Raw genomic sequence first — 21,913 nt, forward strand, 5'->3', positions numbered from 1 at the left:
TGGGATGTGGAAAGCTACCTTAGAAGCAACACTGCCGGTTTTTCTAGCTTCTTGCCTGTGAAAACTTTGCCAACATATGATGGAAACTGGTCCATGTAAAAGCTGCCCTGCACTTCCTGCCATGCGAGAAAGAAAGATGAAGCCTCTTCAGTCCATGCACTACAAAAACAACTACATGATTCTTCCATGACAAAAAATGAGCAACAAGAAAAGGAAGCCAATGTTAGCCTCTTCTTGAGGCTGCCATTTTGTGCTAAAAATGGCTAGTGTGGTCAGTGGAATGCAGAAGCTACACAGCATTAAGAATTGTTTTGGAAATTTCAATTTCACTAGTAAGAGAGCTGTGTGACTGCACCATGCATCTTCTCTTCACTTTCTTTTTTCTTTTTCATTTGTACTTCAAAACATAAGCATAAAAGAAGAATTGTGACCAACTTACACCTTGAACTACACCTGAGTTTGGGACTACCTTTGCTTTCTCCTATTGGTAAATTGCCCAGACTTGACCAGTCTCCCTAGAATTGACTCATGGCTTCCTGTGGTCTATTCCTATGAAGAAGAGCACTCTGTCTTTTGGGACACCACATTCCACAAAGATGCACTATTTCTAAAACATTTCTGACACATAGGAGCATGTCCATGGCAGGGCAGGACAAATTAGACATTTAGAGTGTAGGATCATAGGTTCTGTAGTAGCAACAAACAGAATCTACATGCACTATAGCAAAGGCTACCAGGAAAAAATGATGTTACTGCTGGCCAGTCTAGTAGTCCAGTTTCCTAGGCTGGAAAGGTAGAGCAGACGAAAATGTCTGAGGATCATTAGTCAATTGAATGTCAGGCAATAAGTAAGCTTAACTTTCTGGTAGACCTTCCACAGTAAGAGGCTCATAGTGCTTGAGTCACTCTACTTGGTGATGGCCAAAGTGTTTTTTGTTTGTTTGTACAGCTCTGCTGCTTTTGAGAAGCTGCCCTGAAGTATAGAATCATTGAATAGTAGAGTTGGAAGGGGCTATGAAGGCCATCGGATCCAACCCCCTGCTGTTGCAGGACACCAGTTTATACCATCCCACTCAGATGGCTGTCCAGTTTCACCTTGAGTGTCTCCAGTGTGGGAGCACCCACCACCTCTCTAGGCAGCTGGTTCCACTGGTGTATTGCTCTGACAGTGAGGAAGCTTTTTCTGATGTCCAGCCTGAATCTGGGTTGTCCCAACTTGAACTGATTATTCCATGTCCTACACTCTGGCATCAGCAAGAAGAGATCTTGACCTACCTCTTTGTGATAGCCTTTGAGGTACTTATAGAGGGGTATCATGTCCCCCCTCAGTCTTCTCTTCTCAAGGCTGAACATGCCCAGTTGTCTCAGTCTCTCCTCACAGGGCAGTGCTTCCAAACCCTGGGTCATTTTTGTTGCCCTCCGCTGGACCCTTTTGAATTTACCTGCATCTTTCTTAAATCTTGGTGCCCAGAAATGGACAAAATATTGCAGATGGGGTCTGACTAGTGAGTATAGAGGAACTATTACTTCTCGTGATTTGGAAGTAATACTTCTGTTAATGCATCCCATACTACCATTTGCCCTTTCTGTGGCTGCATTGCATCGTTGGCTCATGTTTAGCCTATTGTCCACAATTACCCCAAGATCTTTTTCTTCTTCATTTCTGTTGAGCCACGTATTCCCCATCTTGCATCGATGCCTTTGGCTTCTTTTTCCTAGGTGGAGGACTTGGCACTTGTCCTTATTGAGTAAGACCTCACTACTGAGCCCCCAGTTCAGCTTGTACACCATGTTATCTGTCCTGTAGAACTGCTTCGTTTCATCAACAGGAACTGGTACAAAAGGAGACAGCATCTTTTGGAACGAGAGAAAAAAGACAGTTGTACAAGGGTCTCTTGCTTGCACTGGTTAGAACGCAGGGACTGGCCCTGGCTGGCACGCCGAGCCTGCTTTCAGCTGACTCCGAGAGAAGCATAGAGTGGGCAGTGTGTCTTGGGCTACAGCTCCTGAATTATTCACAAGGGAAATCCACAGAGACGGGAGGGAGGCATAAACAAGGGGAATATGGAGTAGCTGCTAATATGTGGCAGCATGCATCCTCCCATTTGCTGTGCTACTTGGGAGGCTTGGTGGACTTGAGATAATGAGTCTCTCTGTAAGCCACAGAGGAGGAGGAGGAGGAGGAGGGATGGTGAGCAGAGAGTGATTTTTCAGCAGCAGTTAAATTGCACATCTAGATTTGATCCTGGAGGAGGTCTCTCTAGTTTTCTTGGCAGCTGAAGGCCTGAGATCTGCTCCTTTGGAAGCAGGAAGGGACAAGATTTTGTGACCAGCTGAGCCGCTGGGACGTTTCCCAGATCTTGGCAATCATGACTGAAATATTCCTTGTTTCAAATGGAGGACCTTCTCATTTGAGAAAGAGTGACTGAAAAAAATAATTGAATAGCCCTGAAGGGAGAATGAGAATGAAAGAAGAGCAAATGGCTTAAGGGTGAAAGGTGACAAAGGTAGGCTGCTCTGCTGTCTGATATCTAATCTTTGATAATGGAGGCTTAGAATGGATTGGAACAGTTGAAATGATGTAGGAGAGCGAGTGTGTCATTGAACGGTCCAGGATCTCTATAACAACATCCTCTAAAAGGGCGCAATGAAACCTTGAGTTGTGACGGTCAGCGGAGCAACGCAGCAGCAGTCTGCTCACATGGCTCTGACTTTAGGCATCGCCTAATGTTAGTCCAATTTAGAGAAGACCCTCTGAAATGAGGGTTAGGCTAACATTGGATTGAACTCTTTAGACTTGCTGGAAGATCCCAAAAGACAGCTTGATCTGTTTTTTGTTTTTCTATTTGTACCAACATTTCCATCTTAACCTTCTGTTTCTTTTGCAATTGCTACCACTTCATTATATTCTGTTTCCATAAACAAAAATAGTGTTTTTGTTTATGGAACAGTGTTCCATGGAACAGTTATGGAACACTGTTTAAAGAACAGTGACCTTCTCTCAGACACAGGGTGTTTGTCTTTCAGTCTCTCTTTGATTTATTGGGTGCCTTATCTCAGAGCAGAGAAATAGAAATGGTTTATTTTAGGCTGTTTTTATTCTAAAGGCATGATGGAATTGCTAGTACATTTGCAAAAATTGTGAGGGCTAATGGTTAAAAAAATGGTTGAAGTTAGCACCAGCTTGAACCTTTGGGCTGGAAGGCTTATAGATTCTTTCGTCTCCAACCCCCCCGACCTCCCCACACAATTTTTAGTATAGACTTGAAATGATGATAAAATAGTCAACACTTTCCTGAAAAAATGTTTTAATAAAAACTCTGAAATATCTTATCCATGCTATAAAATTGGTTTTACTGCTTCATTGTTAAACCATCACCAATGCGGATTCCCATGTCTCTTTCCCATGATCTGCCAGTATTTTGTATTCTACTGCTTTTACCATAACTTCGACATTTTGCTCTGAATTGTTTTAACTCCTCAAGCCTTTAAAAGAGAAGGCAAACTATACATTGAATGAATGCATATTTCAAAATGGTGGAAGTTTCCCCAGAGCTTGGAGCTTTGGGCTTTCTTTTGAGTTGTAATGATAGAAGAGATCAATGATGCACAGTAGATTTCCTTTTCCAGTAAACGTCTTGTTTCATAACATGAACTGGTACAATAATGCGAAGGTACAGTACCAGTCAGAATAAAGTTACAGGCAGTGTAAAACTGGTAAACCTACTTTTTGACTGGCTCTTTTTTAAGAACCATGCATGCATAGATAGATGATAAGTAGTTGCTTAGGTTCAAATTAGTTTCTTAACACTTTTCAGTGCCTTCATTAAAATTATGTAAACAATGTAATAATATTTATGCTATTGGTTTGTCATGTCTTAACAACTGTATAAATATTTTAGTAAAATATTGAGTAAACCTTTCCATTATTTCAGCTACATTAAGTATGTTTTATTGGATTACACCCCCAATCAAATATTTCATTTCAGTCCTTTGACTATTGAACAACAACAACAAGTCTTGCGACACCTTAAAGACTAACACATTTCTTCTGACAAAAGTTTGGGCAGAGTCCACTAGAATCGGTGCCACAGTAAACTGATTAGTCTTTAAGGGGCCACAAGACTCTCTGTCTGTTTTGCTGAGTAAACACACACAATTATCCCCCTGCAAAAATATTATTAAAAGCCAATAAAAAATCCCTGTGGACATTAAGATAACAAATACATGTAACCTGACATGCTTTTCGAGTATTGTTTATTGAATATAAGTCAAACATGCTAAAAAAGATCCCAAGCAATTTCAGGCATCAGCAAACTTCCCAAAAGAATATCTGTAAGAGTCTTCCAATTAAAAATGTTCAGAAAAGCAAAATCACTGGATAGAGCAAAGGAAATGCAAAACAGAGAGTCACGGAGGTAAGTTGGGATGTTTTTATTGAGCTGCTGTTCATGTCCATGTGGGCTCATTCCAGATGGTTTGTTAAACCTGTGCACTTTTTCCAATGGGGTATGAAACCCATCTTAGTTTGGACCAGCCTTAATACTTTACTATGGGCCACTATAGCCTGTTTTAGATTACAAAGCCCAGATAACATGGCCAATGATTAGGGATGATGGTAGTCCAAACATGTGGAGGACAAGCAGGTTGGGGAGAGCCAGTAAACAATCACAGATAAATAGACTACAGAAGAGCACATTTAGCTATTGGTCCTTTCATATGTTGACCTCTGTGTAAGAAAACAGTTGTATAATGCAATGTATGAATGGTTTTTTAAAAACTCTTCATAGCGCTTCTTTTAAAATTTAAACTCGCACAGCGTTACAAATTGTACTCCTTATCTTAGCCCAGGGTCACATCACTGGCTATCCATCTGTCGTACATACACTTAAAAATGCTTGCATCTTTCTCCAAGTGGGGAATCCAATAACGGTATTTCATTTTACCTTAAGAAGTGCCTTCTTAATTGGTTTATGCTTCCAAATGAAAAGCATAAAATTCTACCAGTCACCAGTGGTCCTTCGCTTGGATACAGTTGCCAAGTCCGTTCCAGAAACTGCAATTGTTTTGCTTAAGCCTTAGTAACACAGAGCCCAAGTCTGCCTGGAAGTCCAATCCTAGCAAGTAGGGCACCTTGGACATCGTTCAAGGTGCCCTACTTTCATGGTTAAACAGTGATGTTTTAATTTCTGTGGAATCATATCCAGTCCACGCTCCTACAGCCATTTCCCTATAATTAAACCCCCATGCACTTAGTGTGATTTACTTCTGAATAGATATGTGTGAGAATGTGTTCCAACAGCCTTGACTAATGGAAGCATCCATCTTGCTTTCCCCCAGAATCCCCTGGGGACATGGCTCCATCATGATGCATTTGCATTCCCATAAGGTGTTCTGTCCCTCTCATGAAGAGGAGGGTGCCTTGCGACTGAGGGCAGCCACCAGGTCACTGCCTAAAGTGAGGGGGAAAGTGGCTCATTGGGTTCTGGAGGAGGAGGATGATCCTCAGGAACACCTTATCCTTACCTTGCCTCATCCATCACTTCTACTTATACACAACAGTTAATTCAAGCTTGGGGTGGGGGGAGTGAGTACATATATCCAAAATACCGAAAAGTAAGAGGAGGTAGTTCTGGGCTAAATATTTTAGACCAGCACTAAAATTATGCTAGCCAGACATTCACAAATTTTGGCTGCCCTTAGTAGTTGATGAAGTTCAGATGCTTTGCTTTCTGCTCTGCCTTTGCACCTGATGCCCAGCAAGTGGATTTTTCAGGAGTAGAGCACTGGGCTGTGCGCATCTTCATGTGCACACATGTGCGTGTTTGTGATGTGTAGCAAACCTTCTCCTCCAATCCATTCCATGCATATGTCCCACTTTATAGTCTAGTTTTGCAAGGAGTACTCTTGACCTGCCTGTTTGGCTTTTAAAATGGCTTTTAAAAGAAAAAGGGTTACTCTTTTCTGCCTGTTGCCAGAAATAAACTATAGGTGATCACTGGTGACCTGACAGCCATATTTGTGGATCGTTACTGGCAGCCCTGCAGTAATGAGGAAGATCATCTCATTGCTCTACTGGCCCCTCCTCTCCCTGCGCTTGGCTTCCATGTCCTTCAGGCCATGCCAGGACAGGGGCATAACTGCATCCCCACCCTGCTCCCCCCCCCCATATAAAGGTTCTATATATATGATTAGTACTTGGGGAAAATGCAGAGTGTTGTTAGTGCATTTGCAACCTAGATAAATTGGAGTTCCATGGGATTGGAATTCCTGATGTGCATGGAGGGGGAAGGCCCAGCAAATGCGATCCTGAACTCTGGTTCCCTCCACCCCACAAGTGAAGCAGAGGACTGTCCTCTTTCTGTGGGTGAGAGGGCCTGAAATACCTGCAGAAATGCAGGCATCACCTATCTTGAGAGCACATGGGAAGGAAGGCAATCACTTTGCACTGGAGAGATCAGCTAAAGGAGAGACATGGAATCTCTTAATCAGCAAGTGCCTTTAGGTTCTTCCATCTGCTCTGACAGGTGCTCCCCTTTAGCTGCCAGGCTTCACCTCCTGTGTCGCAGAATCTGAGCCCCAGGAGATCTGGCAGCCCAGCAAGAACCATCATGGCAACAGATGTGCATTAGAAACAGCTGTTCCTTTTTTCTCTAGAAAAACTGTTACATGTTCAGTTTCTTAATCTGCTTCATTTCACACGCTGGTCCACTGCACACCACTCCCTTTCCCACTGCATGGCATGGCTGCACAAAGCAAAGTTCCCCTTGCATGGGAGGGAAGAGGATTATTCCCTGTTTCCAGAGTCATAAGAACATCACTTTAGGTTTCCCAATGGTCACAGCTGGTGAAAAGTAATTTGCAAGTTAGGTTATGGGAAGTTATCCCCACTCTCCTGGGACTGTACCATTTTCAGAATGTAGGTGAGAGAGAGCTTGTTTGAATACCCCCTTCTGTTAAAAAGTCCCTGCAAGGAGAAACAGTGGAAAAGGCTAGGAATTTCTTGTTCCATTTTATCTTTCTACACACAGGGAGCCTAACAAGGTGGGATCATTCATGCTTTATTTTTGCCTGCAGCTACTTTCTGAAGTGGAAAGATCATAGTCAATTAGCCCCCAGGAACCTGACTGGTGCAGTGGACATCGGCAAGCATTTCTGGGCTGCTGCCATTTTTAGTTTTTGATAAACAGAGTTCGTTTTTTCACTTTCTTATCTCTGTACCTGATTTTAATAGTTGTATTGTTTTTTATGCAATGAAAGGTGTAAGCTGCCTTGAGTGTCTTTCTGTCTTGGAGGGTGGAATATACATAAAGCAAATGAGTGAAAAGACTACTAAAGGGAGTTCATAGAACTGATTTGCCCAGGACATAAAGTCCATCCCTTGAATTACAGTTGCATCTTGCATGGCTTCGTTTTGCAAGTGGTCTTCAGTTATACCTCAAGTTTAGATGACTAACAGTAGTACAGAGGTAGCACAGGCTATTTGTCACACTCCTGTGAAAGGATCTAGTTATGAAGGGGGAGGAAGTGAAGTACATGGTAGTTCTCTTGCCAGTTTCATAAATGAATCATTTCTGTTTAACCTTTGAAAAAGCAGGAAGAAAGGAAATGGAATTTGCAGAAGGTGTTAACAAGAAGTGCTGATTGTACCACTGAGATCAGAGGTGCTGTGTGCACATTTCCTAAATTAGTACAAAAGAGCTTGGGTGGCAATTACAGTTCCATCAGCTCAGTGCTAGAGTCTCTCAGTATGACCCCTATTAGCCACTGCAGTGAGAGGGGCAGCTCAGGGGTCAGGTGCCAGGTCATAGCGCCAGGTGAGGCCCCTAGGATGAGATACGGGTCTAACGAGCAGCACCACATTAAAGGACTTGGGTGGTTTGCAATGGGAGGAAGGTCTCTTTCAGCTCCTTCTATGTGGCATACCTTGGGCATTTCTGATCTACAATTTGGTGCAAATGTACTCCCCAGTCATCATTTTAATGAAGCATTTGGAGGTTTCCTTGGGATGTACTGCAGAGCATCCATTAATACCTGACAAATAGGTGTGTTCTGTGTGCCAGCTCCCCGCCTTCTAGCTTAGAATGTAATTAGTTGTTCCCTGTCCTGTTCTATATGACTTTCCAGACTCTGTACCAAGGGATCAGACTGAGATCCATCTAGTCCAGCTGCCCACATTCAGCATCTGATGTACAACAGCTAAATACCTTTTAAATCCCATAAACAAGGTGTGATGGTAATCACTGTTTCTTCTGTTTACTCCCATAAACTTGCAATTGGCAGCACAAGGTTTCTGAGCAAGAGCCATTAATTGCTATGCCCAAGCACTGTTGATAGACATTGTCTGTCAAGAACTTTTGCCGCATGTGGCCTCTTGCACGTTTGTAAATGAAATTGATAAAGCTGGATCAAGGGATTTGACGTATAACTGTACAATACTATTTTATTTACATTTTATTGCTATAGTCCCAATGGCTATGTGCTGCCTGCAGTATCAGAAGCTGTGAGCCTTTCTGCACCAGTCACTGGAAAGCATGTGTAGAAAGGTGCTGTTGCACTCAAGTTCTTCTTATGAGTTTCCCATGGACATCTGGTTAGCCAGTAGGTGAACAGACTGCTTTACTGGATGGACACTTGGTCTAATTAAGCACGGCATCCCCTCTTTTCCTTTATCTTTGGTTATGAAAAGCTATTCTAAAATAAAATGCTGACTGTGTTTGCTCACTCTTGCTTGCTTGCTTTCTTCTGAAGTAGCTTCTCCTGAACCTTTTATGGTTTTCAAGCATGTTCTTGGAAATCTCGGGACTTCTAATATGTGTTTACCTTACCCCTAAGCGATAAGACAGTTTTCCTTCCTACTTTCCACCGTATAGTATAACCTAGGCCTAATTCTTACAAAAGTAGCAAAACTATGTTTGGCTGAGTTGTAGTAAAGGAACAGCAATCAGAAAAAGTGCTCAGTCTTTTTTGTTTTTCGTAATTGCCCCCTCCAAGCTTCTTTTCAAATCGTTGCTATAACTTGCTGCCATGGAGTAAAAACTGTGTTCTGCCCTGGGTGCACATTAGGTAACACTGGTGGTTGTAAGCATGGAATCCTGAGTAGTTACATGTATACGCCATCAAGTACTGTTGTTGTACATTTGAGCTAAGTTTGTATGAGCTTCCTGCTGAAATTAAGGGAGGCTGCAGGATAGCAGGGCTTATTGGTTTGCTCCAATGGCACCGCAGTGCTGCAAACAGACATGGGTGTCGATTAGTTGACATTAGAAAAGACTGTTCCCATTCTGCTTCTTATTTTGGAAAACTGGGATAATTTTAATCTTGCAAATCCAAAGAGTTTGCTCCCATTGTACCGACTAATGTACTGGTCACAAAAATCATCTTAATGTTTGAGGGAGAGTTAATAGACAAAAGAGCCACATTATTGTTATTATTATGTTACATTTACATCCCACATTTCTTCCTTTTCCAAGAAATTCAAAGTGACTTAGAATGTTCTCTTCCTCTCCATTAAATCCGCACAACACCCCTGTAAGGTAGGCAGGCTGAGAGTCAGTGACTGGCCCAAAGGCATCCAGTGAGCTTTATGGTCAAGTAGGGATTGGAACCCATTGAGTAACCCAAGAGAAATGTTACTCTTAACGGGCATGCAAACAGATGGGTGGTAAAGTCCTGAAAATCTGATTCCAGTGCATTGACATCAATTTTCTAAGCACTTCTTCAATTATCCACTGGAGCATTTTGGAAGGACTGTTGTCACTGTCTGTGTCAAAGAAGCAGTAAAGGAGAAGACAACCATGGCAAACCTAAACAAATAAAAACGTTAAACAGTCCCATGATCACAGCAGGGAGGGGAGGGGAGGGGAGGGGAGGCAGGTCACAGTGAGCCCAACCATCTGTCAGGTGCCCCATGGGTTGTTTGTGAAACAACAAACCTGCTCTGGCTTACAGCCAGGGTGGGCTAGCATGCTGTACAAACCTGCCCCTCATGTTGCCAAGAAGAAACGTTTTGTTGTACTCAAGGCACTCTGGGATTATAACATGCATTAAAATGGGAGTTTCTAGCAAGGGCATATGTCAAACCTCTGCTTTGAATTGGCTTAAGAATCTGGCATAACAGGAGGAAAGTCGCTAGTAGCAGCGTGACTGATACCAATTTAGAAAATCCCAGCAATGTGCTGGACAATGGAGACATCATATTGCTGCCTGCTCCTTGTATGCTTAGTTTATACAGTATTATGTTCACTGTACACTGCTCCACAGTTCATGGAGCATGCCCACTTTCATAGCATCCTTTATGTTCACAGCAATAGTTGTGCCAATATCAAGGTCCTCCAGAAATTACCACGTGTACACCAATTGTCACAGTCTCCCTCCTAGAATGGCTTTAAAAACTCCTAATATTTTTTTAAACCTAGTTGACTGTCATGCGTTGTGCAAGTATCCAAATGCACAGTTCGACACCCAGAGATGGGTCTTTTCTGAAATTCTTTTTATTTAATACACCCCGGGGAGTCCAGTGTTTGCTTTCTCTTTCTAAATGAAACCCCATCGCCCTAATCCTCATGAAAATGTAAGCATTAAGCTAGATTAAAGGTTGCAAACAAGAATAGTGCAATCTACTGGATATGTGTGGGCCTTGGAATTGCTGTCAGCCCAGCTTTTGTAGCCGACTTTCTGAAATGGCTCTCAGCACCTGGAGCTGAATGGCTAAAGTGGACACGTTTTCATGTACCATAGAACCAGGACGGAGTGGGAAGTTTTAGCATTTGTTTAAGATCAGGATTCCAATCTCTGCCCAGGAAATGAAGTGCGGCCTCTGGTAAGCAGTGATTGTGGTAGTCATTAAGTGAGCTTAATCCGGTTATTCTTCCCTGGGATTGAGTTCTGGTTGTTGCTCTCTTCGAAGTGACAGGGTGGATTTTGAAGCAGTAGCTGCCTGACATCCCAAGATGTCAACCATTCCTATAGCTTCAGCTCAGATTTTCTTGTTCCTTGATTTCAAGGAATAATTGAGGAATATCTCTATTAGGGGGAGGAGGCAGATGGAGTTGTTGCTTACTGGTTCAGCAACAACTGAAAAAGTGGGGGGAAGGGGCAGGATGGAAACCCTGCCTGGCAATTTCTGTGCCTTGCCAGAGGCAAGAGTTGCATATATTTTTCATGAATAATTTTTTATCACTCCATTAGCTAGGGAATTCCTGTGCATAAATGCAGGTTGTTATGGATACAAGAAACTGCCTGGCTCCCCATGGGTTCCATCAAATAAGCTGATGGTTGTGTGTGTTTGTTTTTGCAAAGCACAGTCTGGTTGAATGGGAATGGAAGTCTTTTGCCAAGCACAAAAGATTAAAAATCAGGAGCCATAGCCTTAAGTCATCGCAACTAGTTTCTGAAACAGAACAGATTGTAAAAAAAATCATTAAAAATACACAAAGGTCCCTGTGTTTAAATGGCATAATTGTGGGCTTCAATGTTCTAGGTCACTTTGCAGTTATAATAAGAAACCATTCAAGTGAAATGTGGCTCATGTAATGGTAACACACCTACTGATTTAGTAGTTTGTAAGGCCTTGTAACTGCATCTGAAGCAGTATTGCTATAAAACAGGATTATTAATGTATGTTTCTGCTTTTGGCTATATCTGTCAGAAATGCAGATTGCTTAGTGCATGAGTGAAAACTTCTCTAAAGCATAGAATGATCAGAGGAATACACAACTGTGGTTTGTGCTCCTGATGAGCACTTGGGATTTCCAGTTGACTGTGTGTTGAATAAACTGCATTCAAGGAGAGTCATCTGGTTGCCCAGGTGATGTGTGACTCATCTCTTCCTCTACTGCACTCAACTTTTCTCTGTAGGAGACTCCTTGGGATCCTACTATCAACCTATAGTTTACTGAATCAGAAAAATGTCTGAGCTTAACATAATGATATAGCATATTGAAAAATCCGTGCTTACTTATTTGCATTACCATCTGACCCAATAGGAAGGCTATTTCCTCAAGTTACTAATGTTGCTCAGTGTGCAAACTGACAAATTATCCCCCTGAGGTTCACCACAGGTAACCTAACACTTCCTTCAAAGGAGAGCTCACCATATATCATGTCAAACCATTGGACCATCTAACCCAGCACTAAATGGCAGTGGCTATTCAGGATTTCAGGAAGGGGGCTTTCGCAGCCAGGCATCATATTTGAAAGCCAGCATATGACTGTGACCAGGCTTGTAAATAAGGGGCATTCCACTGGGAGATGGACTGCATGGAAGATAAAAATGTCCATAGCTATTACTCAGGATATTAAGTTTGGTATTTGAGGTATCGTGCCTTTCAGTGTCAGCTGCTAAGGAATATGAGTGGGAGGACACAATTCTGCTCAGGTCCTATCTGGCTTGTGGGCTTCTTTCTCATGGGCATCTGGTAGGTCATCTTATAAACAGAATGTGGTTGCGAGAACACTTTGGTCTGATCCAACACAGCTGTTATGTTCTGTGCCCACAGCAACTGCAAACAAGATTACCAAAAGTCCATTCCTTTTCATTCATTCTGTGGTACCCAGAAGGAGTGTTTATTTGCTGACTTTGAAAGACAAACCAAACCCACCACTCTTCTGTGGCAAAATCTGTTACAGTACATTTATTAAGTCTTTAAGCCATGCCTTCAAGGGTTGTCAATGATTTTAAACAGGCAATGGTGATCTGTATCACAGTTCAAGGAGAAGGCAGATCAAAAGGAATATGCTAGTGCTTATAATAACATTGCTTTGGTAACCTGAAAGTGACTCCCAGATGTGCCAACTGCATTTTAATCTTTATGGAGCAGACAGATGAGTCCATTTACAATGACAGTGGTGTGCTATTGGGCCCGTTCACTTGCTTAGTCACAAGGCCAGCATGTGCTGCCACCATTTCAAATGTGCAACCTCCCAATCAAGCTAAGAGCTAATCATAGGTTAACTGTGGGTTGTTTGACCCACAGTGAACCCTAATGTCCAGGTTTGCACATCACACAATAACCTCCAATTGGAACAGTCAGAAGTTGCATTTTTAATATCATGGCAGTGCACAAACTTGCAAAACTATGTGTAGACCAGGTCGTTCAGTCCACGTGTAACAAATGGATGGAGCTAAGTGAGACGTCTGGAGAGAACCATGCTTGGGAGACAATAGATATACTCCTGAGCCAGTGTGGTGTGATGGTTAAGGAGGTAGGCAACTGGTGTTTCCCAGATGTTTGTTGGAGGTGATGGGAGTTGTAATCAATAATATCTGGATGACACCAAATTTTCTATTCTTGAGTTATAGTGTTGGTCATAAACTAGGAAAGACTAGTTTCAAATCCTTGCTGATCCATAATGTCACAGGATGACCTTTGGTTAGTCTTCTCTTTCTGCCTAACCTACCATGCCAAATTCTTGTGAAGAATAAATGGGTGGAGCCAAATGTGCTCCCCTGAGTTTCTTGGAGGATGGAAGTGATGAAAATATAATTAATACTGCTTTCTGCCTCTTTCAAAGCAAACAGAGCAGACATATATGCCCCGTACTGGAGAAAGCGGGTATGCCTGCCTGTCAAAGAATACATTTTAAAAGTTTCACAAAATACTGGATCACTGCTGCAAGTCATAAGACTTGGTAGTCATGGCTATTTTTCTCCCCAAGATTTAGAGAATCCCTCATGCTGTGGAGTGAACGAGAGCAGAAAGATATTCTACCTCCAAACTAATAGCAGCATCTCTTCCTAGAACACTCCAGTGTTTCCAAACATAAACTCTTCTACCACCCGTACAATGGGTTCTAGGGGAGTCCTCTTTTCAGGAATCCTCCCCTGTCCCTTGACCACCAAACTGTGCTGGGGTTTTGCTGCTTTTATATTCTGAAATGTATTTTAAAAATTATGCTATGTTGCACAGTCCTCAGGGTGCAAAATGACTCTAAGCACTAGTATTTCTTCAAGTGTGCAAGACTGGTCAAGCAGAGTTGGTGACTGTTGTGTATAATACTGTCACTCCAGTGCCAGCAGCCATCTGTCTTTTTTCATTCCTGGGAAAAAAAAATAATAGTAGGAATTAAAAAAACCAGGGAAAATATTGAGAAGCTAACAGCAACCAGTCCTGCTACACCTGATGAAAATGACAGCTTTGCCAATTTCACCAAGCGTTTTTCTGACTTGCTGCAGATGTGGGAAACAGCAGGGTTGGTGATGGGACTCAAGTACACAGCTGTCCTTTCTGAAGGGCTTCCTTACCTTCTGCATGGAAATAAGCAATATAAATCACTCCATTGAACACAGCTAGCAGAACAACAACCACAAGAATGTGCTTGTCATCAGCCGCTTATCACACCAGCTTTCTTCATTTAATTCTGTTTATTGTTGTACAAGCTTCTGAGCATACACCAAGTAAAAAGTTGAACCCTATGTACTGTTCATTAAGCAGAGCTTCCCTTACGAACCCTTCTGTGTGTCAACCCGGAAGGAAGAGCACTGCAAAAGCGAACGAGTCTATACCCCTCCCTCTGTGCGTCCAATTGGGCTTTGCACTGACTTTGGCATCGAGCCTGTAGATTGAGGATCGGAGGCTCCCCATCGTCTGCTCATTCCAGCATCCTGCCCTGTGGGTGATACCGCAACATTTTTCTCAGGCTCAGGGTGCTAAGAGGCTGCCTCCATACCGCTCTGAAGGTGGTAACTCTTCAGCTCCTCCATGGGAGAACTGAGGTGGTGGTCCCAGTGTCCTAGTACCAGTCTCGTCCTGTGGCAACTCCTGTATGGTCTCAAGACCTCGATGCTTGTCTTAAGGTGGACCTTTTAACAAACAATCTCCTCAGAACCTTCATCCCCATGAGAATGGGCCCCCACCATTACACACAACACTGAGCCAGAGGTATTGGCAAACCAGTGACGTAGCCAACTTTTCCTTTCTCCTAAGGGAAAGATAGTTTCCTTATGTCAACCTCTGGACAAGTAGCTTTAATTAGAATGCTTGCAAACATGCTTGCACACATCCTTCCATTATAATATGCATGGTGATCTAAAAAATAATATTTCTATTTATAGCAGGTCCCTGTACTGCAATTCTACTTTTGTTCCTGTAAAGCAAGTAATGATCCACACACAGTAGCCTCTGAGATCACATTTGTTTGGTAAATGCACCGTAGATCAGCAAGGAGATTTCTGAACAATGCCAAGCAAACACTTGTTATTTGGAGACTTGGCAATATGGGCCATGTTACCATTTCTGAAAGGATATACAGACTAAGGATGCAATCCTGTGCGCACACTTACTAGAAAATTAATTACCCCCGTGATTTCAGTGGGACTCTCTTCCAAGTAAACACACAGATGATCAGGCTGCAAGAGATTTGGGAAGCACTGTTCTAAAAGAACATAACAAAGGGCCTCCCAACAAAAAAAGATGAAGCAATAAAGGCTACAGTATGAATACGGCACATTGTTCCCTAGCTTTTCAATCTTGCTTTTCATCTCATGTTTGCAAATATTATTAGGATTTTATGCATGTTTGAGAATGAGGGAGTCTTTGCAACTGTTTGGCATCCAGCTGCCACGTGACTCACACTTAAACACTTGCTCCAGAATTCCTGAAGTCCCTTCCCTCAGCACAGTAATTGACTTTAGCCAAAAGGAAATGTTTAATATTTTCTGCAAAGAATAACAATATTTATGCAGATAAAAACATAATATGTTGTTCTCTACTTAACAGAATAGTTTGGGTATAATCTGTTATATGTTTCCTTCTCCCCCCACACACACCCCTTTTGAAAAAGAAGCAACAAATTGTTCTGTCCAAAGAGATTGATTCTTTCATGAAATTCATGGTGGTAGTTTGCAGAAGGGTAAATGCATTCGTCTGTTCCGCAGTAATAGCAAGGCAGAGTCTTAGGGCATTTTAAAGATGACCAAAAGCATATGTTTTTAATGTTGGTCTTTAATTTGATCTGAGACTGTGTGGGTAAACAACTTTTCCCCTCCTTTTCTCATCCAAACAACAGAAACTGTTTGTAATTCACATGAATCCTAGGATGTTTTTTTAACTAGAAATAAGGTCAGTTCAGCCATAAAGCCTTAAGCACGCATACAAACAAGCAAGATTTCATACCAGGTTCATAATGCCACTATCTTATGTGTGGGTACTTAAAAGGAAGCACCATTTAATTCAGGGAAACTTACCTGGAAGTAAGCATGCATAAAATTGGGCCTCATGTTATAAAATACCAATGGTCCTTTTCCCTTAATGGATGGAATGCTTGCCTTAACCACATGTGTTTACTTATAGCCAAGAAGATGGTTTTACTTAGCAGCTGAAGGAAATGTACTCTTGGAGAATAAAATTCCATTTCGATGGTCTCTCAGATTTGCTAAGTGACATGAGGGTTCCAATTACCGCTGAAGTTTAATGCTCAAAAAGTTTGTCATTCAAAAGAACCCAGTTTTCATGTTGGCAGTAAAGTAAAGGTCAGATTTCTCTCTCCCTCCCTGATCCCCAGAGTGTGAATTGGAAGCTGCAATTTCTGGGCAGATGCACAGAAAATCTTGGCATGCTAGAAAACATGCTGTTAGTAACGGGCAGGGCAACCTAATATTCTAATTAGGCGGAGGTGGATCAGTGGTTAAGCCATGCTGTTGCTGACATACCAGTCTAGACAATGCTTAGCCTCAGTTCACACAGGACCACAGAACCAAAATTTACAAGAATGAATTGTAAGAAGGAAAGCTGGAAGGTGGTGGCTAGGATTGCTATTTTGAAATATTTTAGTCGGTCATTACTCAGAGAATTTTGGGTGTGGAGCAACTTGTAAATAGGAAATGAATTGAGCATAACTGTAGACTGGTTTGTTTCCATTTTTACTTTGAACCCAGTAGGACCTGCTTCTTTAGATTTTGTTCCATAATATGTATGCACAGGATTCAACTGAGAGCTTCAGCTCTTGGGCAGTATAAAATGAAATAGAAAGATGCTCTTTAAGGAGGAGGTGAGCTTTTCTTGTTGAGTGAGTAAGAAAAGTTTTTTCTGATTCTTTTTGTGTATCTTGATTCAGACCTCATGCAGAGTACCAGCTCACTGCCACTTCTCTTCTCTCATCAATTCCTTTCTGTTTCTTTATATTATTTCTATACCACCAAATATTGAGGAGAATCCTTAAGATGGTCAGAAGGAACTGAAACTTTCAATATGATTATAGTAAGCCTCAGATACTTTCAAATACAAAACCCTGCAAAGGATTAAGGAGATACAAGCATCTAGAAGTCTTTGATCATCTCATGAACATTTAGGTGCTTTCAAATGACATTCTCTCCTGAGGAAACAGTGACATCTAGAAATAATCCTCTGATAGCTGTGGCTTGGATTCTTCTGCATACCAGCCCTTTCTGAAATGATTTCACTTTGTTTCTGCAGCTACTACAATGGTGACACAGCAGGAACCCCGTATCTACTGTCTCAGTTACCGCAACTTCACTTAACCGAGGTTGACCGTCGGCCCTCCACATTCATGGGGGTTAGGGGCACAAGACTCCCACAAAACTGGAAAAACCGTGAATATCTCTAGGGAAAACCACAAATGACCCTAAGGAAAAACCGCAAATGTCTCTAGGGAACGATGCGCTCTGTTGGGGGATGCCACATTCTTCTCCTGGTACTAGCCAGCCTCATATGTTTTGTCTCTCGGTGGGTATAAAGACTTCAGACCTATTTGCAGTTTTTCCCTAGAGATATTTACAGATTTTCCACTTTTGCAGGGGCCCTGAGCCCCTAACCCCTGCAAACATAGTGTTTACTACTACCTGCCATTTAGGCATCTGCTAGTGGACTTGGAACCTGTTCCCATAGATATGGGGGTCCTGCTGTATTTTAAGTGGGATCTACAACAAAAAGTCAGTGTCCCTGGCTACCAGTTTCAGCTAGCCAGTCATGGCTTTTTCCAAGGTACTCCATTCCATATTCACCTTTTTCCCAACCATGGTCCATCATATTCTGTAGGTTGTTTTTGTATTTTATTCCTGCACGGAGATGAGTTCTGCTAAAGATTTTGGTTTTGGAGTGGGAAGTGATTCTACAAACACATACTTTATCATTCCCTCAAGTCCATTCTATTTTTATTCCTTCATATCTGCTAAGTTGTATATGTAAGTGGTTTTATTTCTGCAATATTTTTACATCTTTTTATTGTGATGCCTGTCGCTTTAGCCTCTGCTGCTTTTATCTGATTGCTGCATCTAACTGATGGCATTACTATGCTGCTTTTGTTTTGATTTATATGGGTTGGGGATTTTATTTGTGTTTTTAATGTACGTCACCCAGAGAGCTATTTGCAACAGAGCAACTAATAAATCTTAGAAATTAATAATTATTTAGTGAGTCATTTTTCAGTTATTTACAGCTGACACCAACACCCCTTTGTTGTTCAAGCTAGTTGTTTCTGCTGCCGTCTTCACACCTCTCTGTGCCACAAAATGTCTCCCAACCATTTGTCATGCTTGATGATAATGATGGCAGATGTGCTGAGCTGGCCTTGCACTGAATGTGCTCTTCAGAACAAAGGTTGCAGGGCAATATTCAAATGAGAGAATATATGCATAGCAATGAAATATGTAACTAACTTGCAGGAAAGGATACTTGCTCTTCCAAGAGAACCACTTTGGCGTTTGGCTCCTTTCTCTTTCTTCACCGAAAAGCATGTTAATCACTCCTGTTTGCTGGGCAAAACAGGAAATAAGGTGATGTTCTTTGGGCTTCTGGACATTCTTTGAGCAACAGCACAGCTGGCTTGGGGGGGAGGGGAGCAAGAGCTTTTCCAGGCTGCCATCCCCACCACTGCTCCCACCTCCCCCCTTTTTAAAGTTACCTGGTGCACTTCCTCACTGGCACTTGTGCAATAAAGTGCTGGGGCAAGTCTCATGGTGCACAGCTTAGAAATAACTTTAAAAAAATATTTTCTGTATGAACCAATCTGATCTTGCCTTCAAAGGGACGTGAATATGAGGGCACAAGAGCAGTGAAGGGGCAATTTTCATGTTACTTTTGTGCCCTCTTTGGAATCATCTGATTCAGTCCAGCTGCTGCTACTGTAAAGGATAATTTAAGGAAGGGTTATTTCAAAAAGGAGTGCAGAGCAGGTTCACTTGGCCAGCTCCATGGTGATTCCTCTGCTGGCCAGGTGGGCAGGTTTGCAGCCAGAACCAAGCAAGGAGAGGAGGAGGAGCCACTGCAAGTTTATGGAGTACGTTGGAGACCCTTGGAACCTTGGACCCCAAGGTCCAGCCCTGGGCATGTCAGAGTGAAGCTAATAGGATCTATGGGCTCTCCATCCATCCAGAAACCTGTCCCCCAGTATTAATATAAAGTGGCAACAAGATACAGTGTTTGAACACAGCACTCCTTTGATCCCCAAGAGAGAAAAGCCACTTGTGTCTGCTTCCTTAAGCTAATGCCAAACACTTCAACCAATTAACAGTAATTAAATAAGCTGGATGGGATTCAAAAACCAGATGGTGTGGTGTTCTGAAAACCTTTTCTATGTTACCAGGATGCAAATAAATAGCGAGAAAATATTCAGTTCCCAAAAGTCAGATAGAGACTTTGCAAAAACAACCTGTTGTTTGGCAATGGGAAGAATGTCTTTTATCTGAATCTGGGTTAGGAGACTAAGTCAGGGCTACTCCTAAATAACTGCATACAGTTCAGCTAATCCTGATTACTTTTAAGCTCTACTGTTCTCAGATGTTCATTTGATTGGTGTTTTGATTTGATTTTGTTTTGATTTTGTTTTTTATTTGTTTATTTTTGCTTAGGATCTGTCATTGATTTAAGGAATAGTTTCTTTTTTCACAAGCAAACATGTAACTTTAAGAGGCTTGCATTTACCTATAAAGGCACCATACAAAAGCATGGTCAGAGATTAGCGGGTATTCTGTCTGGGGGGCATCCTCCAGGGAGCTTGGCTTGGAAGCCAAGCCCTATCACTTGAGATACCTAAGGGGCTGCCCAGGCCAAATTAAGACTGTGGGCCAAAGACTCCACATTTCTGATAACAAAAGTTTGGAAACTTGGTAACAGAGGGCAGGCATTGTTGAAAGAACTGCTGCAATATTGCTCTATCATGGAGCACAGGGTTAAAGAAGGTAGACTAGCCATCAAGGAGCATTTGGAGTCAACTTATTTCCATGTATCTCCATTAGCTTCTCAAAAATGCTCTGGAGTCTTCTGCTGGGAGGGGCCAACTCTCTGATGGAGGCAGGGGAAAGGAGAAGTACAATCATGGACTAAGAAATTCAAGAATTTGCACAATCCAGATAGATCCAGGACCAATGAGATAATAAATACCTACACCAATGCTGCACAGGGGAAGAGTGTTTGTTGTTGTTGTTGTTGTTGTTGTTTTAAGCCTCTGTGCAGCCCTAGCTTCTCATCAGGGTCAAAGCCATAAGAAGGTATGTAGTTCCTACATGCTCTGACAACAGATAAGTAGGCAAGGGCTTTTGTAAACTATATTCTTCTGATTCGCAACTTGTGTGCTGTTTAATCAGGAGGCATAACATGCTGGCTTCCTGTGGACTGGCCTACAACTCTCTTCAGCTCTAGCAAGCTGAGTCAATGCTGGAGGGTAATGGGAACTGTAGATCAAAACATCTGAAGAACCTCAAATTGCCAACCCTAGTTTACATATCTGGAGTGAGCACAGCTTAATTCTGTACAGTTTCTTTTGAGTTCACACACATAAGATCATGCAAATTATAGATGTGACATCAAAGCAGCTTTTTCAAATGTCTGTTCAAAAGTAGTTGTCATGCTCCTTGCAAAATCAGGCTCATTTCCTTGTTTAGAATTGTATTCTATTTCCTTTTGAAACTTTAAGATCAATATTTTCCTTATTCCTTTACCAACAGCATTCTGTTTTTAAGATGTTTAATAAAATGGGTTTCCACCCACTCCACTGATTTGCTACTCCACTATATTTGGCCTACAAATCTAATTAGAAATTTGCACTTTGAACTAATAAAAGGCTATCATGTTCTCAGTCATTGATCTTTTTGATTTTCTGAACATGGGCATGGTTTGGATAATTCCAAAGCCCAAAGAGTAAGTGAACAAAGTGAAGGAAGGAAAGATCACCTAAAGTCTACATGTATTGATCAAATATTGCTATAAACAAGGCAGTAAAATACGTGAGACAGCTAAGTTTGACTGTGGTTGAGTATTGTCAGAGGGGAAGATTGTTCCTGGCTATTCGTTAAAGCTGCAGAAGTAAATCCCTAGCCCTCCAGATGTTTGACTCCATCAGTACCAGCAAGCAAAGCTAAAATGGCCAGGTCTTATGGGAACTGTTGTCCAACAGCCTCTGGATAACTACAGGTTTCTCATCCCTGGGTTAGAGAATGGCCTTCTCAGTGTGCTGAATCAAGGATGGAATTTCTCGACTTGGACAACACATAATTCATCATAGTCTTCTAGTAGTGGATTTTGGCCTATTCACATGGTATCAGGGGAAATAGGAACATAGGAAGCTGCCTTATATAGAGTCAGACCATGGTCCATGCAACCTAGTATTTTTCACACTGACTGGCAGTGGCTCTCCAGGGTTTCAGACACAAGTTTTTAAAGCCTTGCCTGCAGATCCTGGAGACTAAATTCAGGATCTTCTGTATGAAAGCCCATATCGTACCACTGAGTTACAGTCCCTCCCTTGGGACACAGGTACACTTAGTTTAAATGGTTAAGGGCTAACAAATGGGTCAACTTGCTGCAATACCAGGAACTGGCTGACCTCTGCTGTGCCATCTCTTGAGCATACAGCATCTGAAGGCAGCACTAGGAAGAAAAGCAGAAGGAATTAGAGTGGGCAACAGTCTGCTAGGCAGCTAGTGCTATTCGAGGCGATGGGTAGATGAGCCACTCCG

General features: G+C 42.1%; 1 protein-coding gene across 4 annotated transcripts in view; it reads left to right on the plus strand.

The window, feature by feature from the left end:
- Positions 1-21,913, plus strand: part of NFASC (neurofascin) — a 206,407-nt gene that overhangs the window by 31,953 nt on the left and 152,541 nt on the right. Inside the window, exon 1 of one of the 4 annotated variants that reach the window (XM_044445768.1) lies at positions 2,408-2,507. The exons of 2 other annotated variants lie outside the window; for them this stretch is intronic. The gene's annotated coding sequence lies outside the window, so the exon portion shown is untranslated. Of the gene's footprint in view, positions 1-2,407; positions 2,508-19,162; positions 19,174-21,913 lie in introns of those variants that run through there. One more of the 4 variants, XM_044445759.1, reaches the window with a different exon arrangement.

Source organism: Varanus komodoensis, unplaced genomic scaffold, assembly GCF_004798865.1.
Source record: "Varanus komodoensis strain SLA01 unplaced genomic scaffold, ASM479886v1 scaffold1, whole genome shotgun sequence".
NCBI lineage: Eukaryota > Metazoa > Chordata > Lepidosauria > Squamata > Varanidae > Varanus > Varanus komodoensis.